The 7,560-nt window shown below is 35.8% G+C and overlaps 1 non-coding gene and 2 pseudogenes across 1 annotated transcript; 1 reads left to right on the top strand and 2 right to left on the bottom strand.

Moving 5' to 3' along the window:
- Positions 1–3,050: 3,050 nt before the first annotated feature.
- TRNAS-GGA lies at positions 3,051–3,137 on the top strand. Its single transcript has one exon. It is a non-coding gene; the product is annotated as a tRNA-Ser (tRNA).
- Positions 3,138–3,741: 604 nt separating this feature from the next.
- Positions 3,742–5,204, bottom strand: LOC124892828 (annotated as a pseudogene).
- Positions 5,193–7,480, bottom strand: LOC124892840 (annotated as a pseudogene).
- Between the last annotated feature and the right edge of the window lie 80 nt (positions 7,481–7,560).

Here is a 7,560-nt window from a genome sequence, read left to right as displayed (position 1 = left end):
ATCTGTCTTTTTTATTCCTAAAAAATAGCAGATGAATATAGAAGTGAAATAGAAGGCTTAGAAGGGAGATAATGAAATTATGTGATTGGGTCTTCCAAAAGCAAAGGAATGATCCATTTTTTAGTTAACTGATCTGATGGGTCCGACAAACAATTAATTATAACTAATAATTAAATTCTAAATAAAGGATAATAAATAAATGGGGTCTTCTTTTATTCGAAACGTCTCGTGATCTTCAACCAATTATGTGCTTCAATATAATTACCAAGAGTAAGCGCTATAGCCTTTTTCCAATACTCAGTGACTTGATCGAACCAAGCCTCTGCAATTTCAGAATATCCCTGTTAAAGTCCTGTTCTCCCCGGCTGGAATGGGTAGTACAATTCCTTCCCTTAGAACCGTACTTGAGAATTTCTTACCTCATATGGCTCAGCAGTCAATTCTTTTGGTATCCCATTTTGATCTATACCATATCTATCTAATCATATTTCTCATGGATCTATCCTAGCTTTAGGGTTAATCAAAAGAAAAATAGGTTAATTAAATGAGTTTCAAACTAAAATTTGGATTAATAATCTGTTTATTTAGTTTTATCTTTTTTCCCACATTCAGAAGAATAAAGCATAGGCATTTCTACTACTGTTAAAATTTTTTGAAATATAACTATCTCGGTTTCTTAGATAATTTATATATAATCTTTGAAAAAGACATTCTTTCATAAGAAAGAAAATACTTACTATCTTTGGGATTTGATCCTACACCGCTGCTCAAGACTTTAGTGGATCGACTCTATTACATAAGTTAATTCCTAATTCTTATCTAACATTATTAGATAAGTATGTAGTTATTATTGTATCGGCCCAAAACCTCACTAATTGATCTTTACGGTGCTTCCTCTCTCTCTATCAATTAAAGCCTTATATCCATAGAAAAAGTTGCAAGGCATATTTATTTTTTCTTATTTTTACTTCTATGAATTTTCTTTCTTTGCTACAACTGATAAAAATCATTGTTTTAGACGATGCATATGTAGAAAGCGTATTTGGTTCTAGTAGTTACTTTACTAGATTTTTCCTTTTTTTCTTTCTATAGTGGAGATAGTCGCACGTAATGACTGATCACGGCCATATTATTAAAAGCTTGTGGCAAGAATGGGTTTCATTCTAGTGCTCAAAAATAATATTCCAAAGCTTTCGTTGTCCTCCATTACTTGTGTGGATAAGCCCTATATTATAGAGTATATAACTTCGATCATAGGGATCAATTTCTAGTCGCATAGCTTCATAATAATTCTGCAAAGTTTCCTCATAATTTCTTTTGGATTGAGCTGACATCCGTTACACTCGTCATTCAATTGAAAGAATCAACGTTCCAAAACCATACGTGAGAATTTCACCTCATACAGCTCCTCCCATATGTGCATAATGAGAATAATACATAGAATTAAAAAAAAAGATCTAATGATGAAAATATTCTCATTATGAACTCAGCAGGGCTAGTGTTTTTACAAGAAATCTCTAGCCAACCTTCCTGCAAGAGATTCTTTCTTAACATCAAGCCTATTGGGACTAGATAGAAATGATAAGATAACTCCAACAATGTCTTTGTTTTTAACGCCTCCTAATTTACAGGAATTAGTCACTTCAATAGCCTTTGATGGTTATATGGGTATCCAAAGGACGAACGAGATGGATGTTTGTTGTCCCAAACATTTTTTAAGTCCCAAGCCCACTAAGGGAAGGGCTGACTTAGAATAAAGTTTTCATGTTATTGATTCCTAGGTGTAGTGCTTCTTCCCCTATGATGCCTATTAGCGCTTGTAAAGTAGGATTGACCCATACTACAGAACCTCTAGGCTTAACCTTTAGCTTAATACTAGAATCGGGAATTGAAACATAGCATCTGAGGTTGCATTAATCGAGGACACACGACAGAAGGAATTGTTCGATTTCCAAACTTCACCTACAAAAAAAGTAGATTTTTTTTTCAAAAATTTTCTCAAATCACGTGTTTTTCTCCTCATAAGACTGAGAGAAATGAATAAATATGAAATAAAAAAAAGAATCAAATCGCACCATCTCTGTAATAGGTAAATGCCTCTTTTTCTCCTGAAGTTGTCGGAATTACTCGTAATAAGATATTGGCTACAATTGAAAAGGTCTTATAAATAAAATTTCCATTTATACGTTATCTATGCATAGGTAGCAATCCATTCTAGAATTCTTCTCATTACCTCTCATGGGAAAAAGATCCCACAAAGAAAAGAATTGTATAGTACGAAATAACATAAAACCTTATTTTTTTTAAGAAAAAAACAAAAGATATGAATCCTTTATTCCAATTGTTCCTTTTTGATAGGAGTCACTAAGAAATAAGAAATATTTCAACGCGATTTCATTTCATACTAATGTAGTAGTATAGGATGTTATTTCGGTGAAGTTAAAAATTAGAAGAACTCGAGAAATTTTGATTGAATCATGATACAAATTACAAAGAAGAAAAAAGATCGAATAATCATTTTATGATGAAAATAGAATAGCTGACAATTTTGTGTACATAATGGGTATACACTATACAATCGAATCTCAATTTTTTTATGAATTTCTATTCTAATAAAGGGGTAGGTATTTGTTGTTGAGAACTCCAAAACCGAAAAGGAATTTGAAAAATTTTCTGGTATGGAATCATAGTCTATATCTATATAATTAGAATTATGACTTAAGAGTAGCCAGTAACTATTGTCTAAAAGATATAGACCATCAATAGGTTGATTCGTTCTAATTCATTGAATTAATCCATTATAAAAATATCAGAAAAAAGAAGGGAACATTGGTTTTGCAAACATGAATTGAAGTTTTTTAACAATTTTTACAAAAAATTCTATCTTTACCCTGGAGCCTCGAAGGAAAGAAAAATCGTTCTTTGCTCTGACTTTAATGAAAAATTTTTAGTTAAAGTTAAAATAGGTTGGTCGTACCTAGTCCAATAATGAAATATGGGTTATGACTAACTTGCTATTCACTCGGTTTTAGGGTGATAATCATTATGTAGGAGAGATGGCCGAGTGGTTCAAGGCGTAGCATTGGAACTGCTATGTAGGCTTTTGTTTACCGAGGGTTCGAATCCCTCTCTTTCCGTACCTTCATTTAATTCATCAATTTTACTAACAAAAAGGTCTCAAATAGCAATGGATACCATTATTCCAATAGCTAGACCCTTCTTTGATCTAAAGATATAATTCTCAATTCCTAATTTCTTTGACGCGAAAAATAAAATACTAAAAAATAATCATAATCAAAATACTGGAAAGAAAAGAATAGACAAGGAATGAAAATAGATCCTTGGTCTATGATACAAAAATGGGGGAAATCCAGATCAAACTCGGATTTATCTTACTTAACCTTGGGTTAATTTACTTCGCTTAAAGGGAAGAAAATTTTACGAACCCTTGTTTTTAGTTTGAGGTTTAATTCTGACGAGAATAATATTCTATGACTAGCAATTCATTTATTTTCAAACCGAACCATATACTATATATTATTGGATTGACTAATCCTTTATATTGGAATGGGTGAAGGGTTAAATGATTTGGTAATTCCTCATGAGGGGATGAATCTAGAGAAATTTGTATCAGAGCTCTGGATTTTTGTTCATCCTTTGCCGTAATACTATCTTGGGGTTTACAGCGATAACTTGTTATATCTACTATACGACCATTAACTAAAATATGTCGATGGTTAACTAATTGATGGGCTGTGGGAATAGTTGAAGCCATACCCAATCGAACCCATATGAAGTTTTACCATGAGCGGATTGTATCTATTGAGTAAATATAGGTTCAATCAGGATTTGCTTCTCTGGAGGGCCAAAGGCAAGCATGACATCATTATGAACATAAAGTCGTAGGGTATGGAATCCCAGAAAGAGGCTGGCCCAACATAAATGAGATATGATAGCTTCTTTATGATCTAACATTCTTCCCAATACATTATCTTCATTTTGCTGTGGATTGTAATCTCTAATGAAAAATATAGCTCCATGAGCAAAAGCTCCTGTCATGATAAATCCAGCGATAAATTGGTGGTAGGTATATAATGTAGCTTGAGTAGTGAAGTCCTGTGCTATGAATACATAAGCAGGGAAAGAGTACATGTGTTGAGCTACCAAAGAAGTAATAAAACCTAAACAAGCTAGATCAAGGCCTCATTGAAAATGAAGTGAATTGGTTATTGTGTCATAAAGACCCTTATGTCCACGCCCCAATCGCCCCCTGAAGGAATATGTCCATCTAAAAGATCTTTCATACTATGCCCAATCCTGAAATTGGTTCTATACATATGACCAGCAACGAGAAAAATAAATGCAATAGCTAAATAGTGATGGGCAATATCAGTCAACCATAAACTTTGTATTTGTGGATGGAATCCCCCAAGAAGAGTTAGAATGGCAGTTCCCACCCCTTGGGCAGTACCAAATAAATGACTACTTGAATTGGGGTTTTGAGCAAAAAGATTCCATTGACTTGTAAAAAGTGGGCCTAACATTTGGGGATGCGGTAATACATCTAAGAAATTATTCCACTGAACTTACTCCCCTCTAGATGCAGGAATAGCAACATGGAATAAATGCCCTGCCCACGGCAAGGAAATTACGCCAAAAAGTCCTGAAAAATGATGATTCAGACGAGATTCGGCATTTTTGAACCAGGAAATGCTCGGTTTCCATTTTGGTTGTAGGTGTAACCAACCTGCTATTAAGCATATGGTAGAAAGAAATAATAAAAAAAGAGCGCCAGAATAAAGATCTTGATTAGTGCGTAAATCAGTTGTATACCACCACTGATAAACACCAGAATAAGCAATATTCACTGGGCCAAGAGCTCCCCCTCGAGTAAAAGCTTCCACGGCCGGTTGACCAAAATGAGGATCCCAAATTGCATGAGCAATAGGTCTTACATATAAAGGGTCCTGTACCCACGACTCACAATTTCCTTGCCAAGATACATGAAACAGATTTCCAAAAGTCCACAGAAAAATTATTGCTAATTGACCTAAGTGAGAAGTAAAAATATTCTAATAAAGACGTTCCTCAGAAATATCATCATGACTCTCGAAGTCATGTATGGTAGCAATACCAAACCAAATACGATAAGTAGTGGGGCACTGAGCTAAGCCTTGGCTAAACCGTGGAAATCGTAATGCCATAATGCTTTGCAAATCCTCCTAGCCATTATCGTACTGCAATAATTCTTGCTAAGAAGAATGCCCATGTTGTGGCAATTCCACCCAGAAGGTAATGGGTTACTCCTACAGCACGTCATTGTATAATGCTCAAGGCTCTCGGCTGAGTAGCAGGAGCAACTTTTAATTATTGTATGACCAAACGATGGATTAAATAATTTCTTACGAATAACCACATCCGTTGAATAGAAACATTAAACTAAAAGCCCAGACAAAATGAGCGCCTAGGAAAAAAAGGCCATATGCGGATAATGAAGAACCATAAGACTAAATTACCTGGGATGCCTGTGCCCATAACAAATTGCCGAGCTACCCATTAATAGTAATAGAACTCTGCGCAAAGTTTCCTCCTGTGATATGAGTTACTACCCCTTGATAACGTATACTACCTTAAACATGTGACTGCATTTTCCAACTGAAATGGAATATTACTACAGAAATTAAATTGTACATCCAGAATAGTCCAAAGAAGACATGATCCCAGACCGACACTTGACATGTACCCCCCCTTCCAGGTCCATCACAAGGAAAACGAAAACCAGGATTTGCCTTATCAAGTATTAAACTAGAACTTCGAGCAAATAGAATACCTTTCAAGAGTATCAATACCATCACATTAATCGTAAATGCATGAATATGATGTACCAAGAAATTGGTGGTTTCTAATGAAATAGGCAACAAAGCCACCTTGCCACCAACTGCCACTAAATCACCACCCCCCTAAGTTAAACTGGTGCTTGCTGTTGCACCAGGAGTCGTTGCACCAGGTGCTAAAGCATGGGTGTTGTGTATCCATTGAGCAAAAATAGGTTGTAATTGTATAGCGGTATCTGAAAACATATCTTGAGGAAGCCATAAAGCATTTATGGTATCATTATTAATATACACACCAAAACTATAAAAGCCTAGAAATATACATACCCAGTTGAGATAGGATATGATTGCATCACGATACCTAAGGACACGATCTCATAGATCGTTGTATCGTGTAGGTTGATCATAATCTCTTACCATAAAAATGACAGCATGCGCGGCAGCACCAATTATGAGAAATCCACTAATCCACATGTGATGTGCGAACAATGACAGTTGTGTACCATAGTCAGTAGCTAGATATGGATAAGGGTGTATGGAATACATATGATGACCTACAACAATGGTTAAAGAGCCTAACATAGCTAAGTTAATAGATAATTGAGCATGCTATTACGTTGTTAGGATCTCATATAGGCCTTTATGGCCCTGACCCATAAATGGGCCTTTATGGGCTTCTAAAATATCTTTTAGAATATAACCAATACCTTAGTTGGTCTTATACATGTAACCCGCTATCTGGAAAAGAATTGCAATAGCTAAATGGTGATGGGCAATATCAGTGACCCATAAACCCCCAGTTACTGGATCTAATCCTCCATAAAAAGTAAGAAAGTCTGATATTCTGACCAATTCAAAGCGCAAAATGGGGTCGCTACCTCGGCAAAATTGGGATAAACTTGAGCCAAAAGATCTCGATTAAAGATATATTCATGAGGAAGTGGTATCTCTTTAGGATCTACTCCAGTGTTTAGGAATTGGTTAATTGGTAAAGATACGTGTACTTGATGCCCCGCCCAAGAGGGAGACCCAAGTCTTAGTAGCCCTACCAAATGGTGATTCATCATAGATTCTACATCTTGAAACCAAGCCGATTTTGGTGCTGCTTTATGATAATGAAACCAACCAAAAAAAAGCATTAACGCTGCGAAGACCAATGCCCCAATTTCTGTACAATAGAGTTGTAATTCACTAGTTATTCCAGATGCTCGCCAAATTTGAAAAAAACTAGAGGTTATTTGAATTCCTCAGAAACCCCTACCTACGTCACCATTTAATATTTCTTGGCCCACTATTGGCCAAATCACCTGCGCACTAGGCCCAATGTGAGTTGGATCACTTAGCCACGCTTCATAATTAGAAAAACGAGCACCGTGGAAATACATGCCGCTCAGCAAAAGAAAGATGATGGAGAGTTGACCGAAATGTCCACTAAATACTTTTGAAGAGATCTCCTCCGAAACACTGGTATGGCTATCGAAATCGTGAGCATCAGCAGGTTGGTTCTTGATCCAAGTGGTAGTATCAGGCCCTTTAGCAATTGTTCTTGAGAAATTACCTGGTCTGGCCCATTCCTCGAAAGAAGTTTTTATGGGATCCCTATCTACCAAAATTTTAACTTCTGGTTCTGGCGAACAAATAATCATTGAGTCCTCCTCTTTCCGGACAATGCATACAAAGAGACCCGCCAACAGTCAAATAATTAGTGAACCTTAGAGATAGAGAG

This window comes from Capsicum annuum, unplaced genomic scaffold (genome assembly GCF_002878395.1).
Source record: "Capsicum annuum cultivar UCD-10X-F1 unplaced genomic scaffold, UCD10Xv1.1 ctg5104, whole genome shotgun sequence".
NCBI classification, from domain to species: domain Eukaryota; kingdom Viridiplantae; phylum Streptophyta; class Magnoliopsida; order Solanales; family Solanaceae; genus Capsicum; species Capsicum annuum.
The sequence above is the reverse complement of the archived record's forward strand: the minus strand, read 5'-3'. Positions and strand labels throughout refer to the sequence as shown.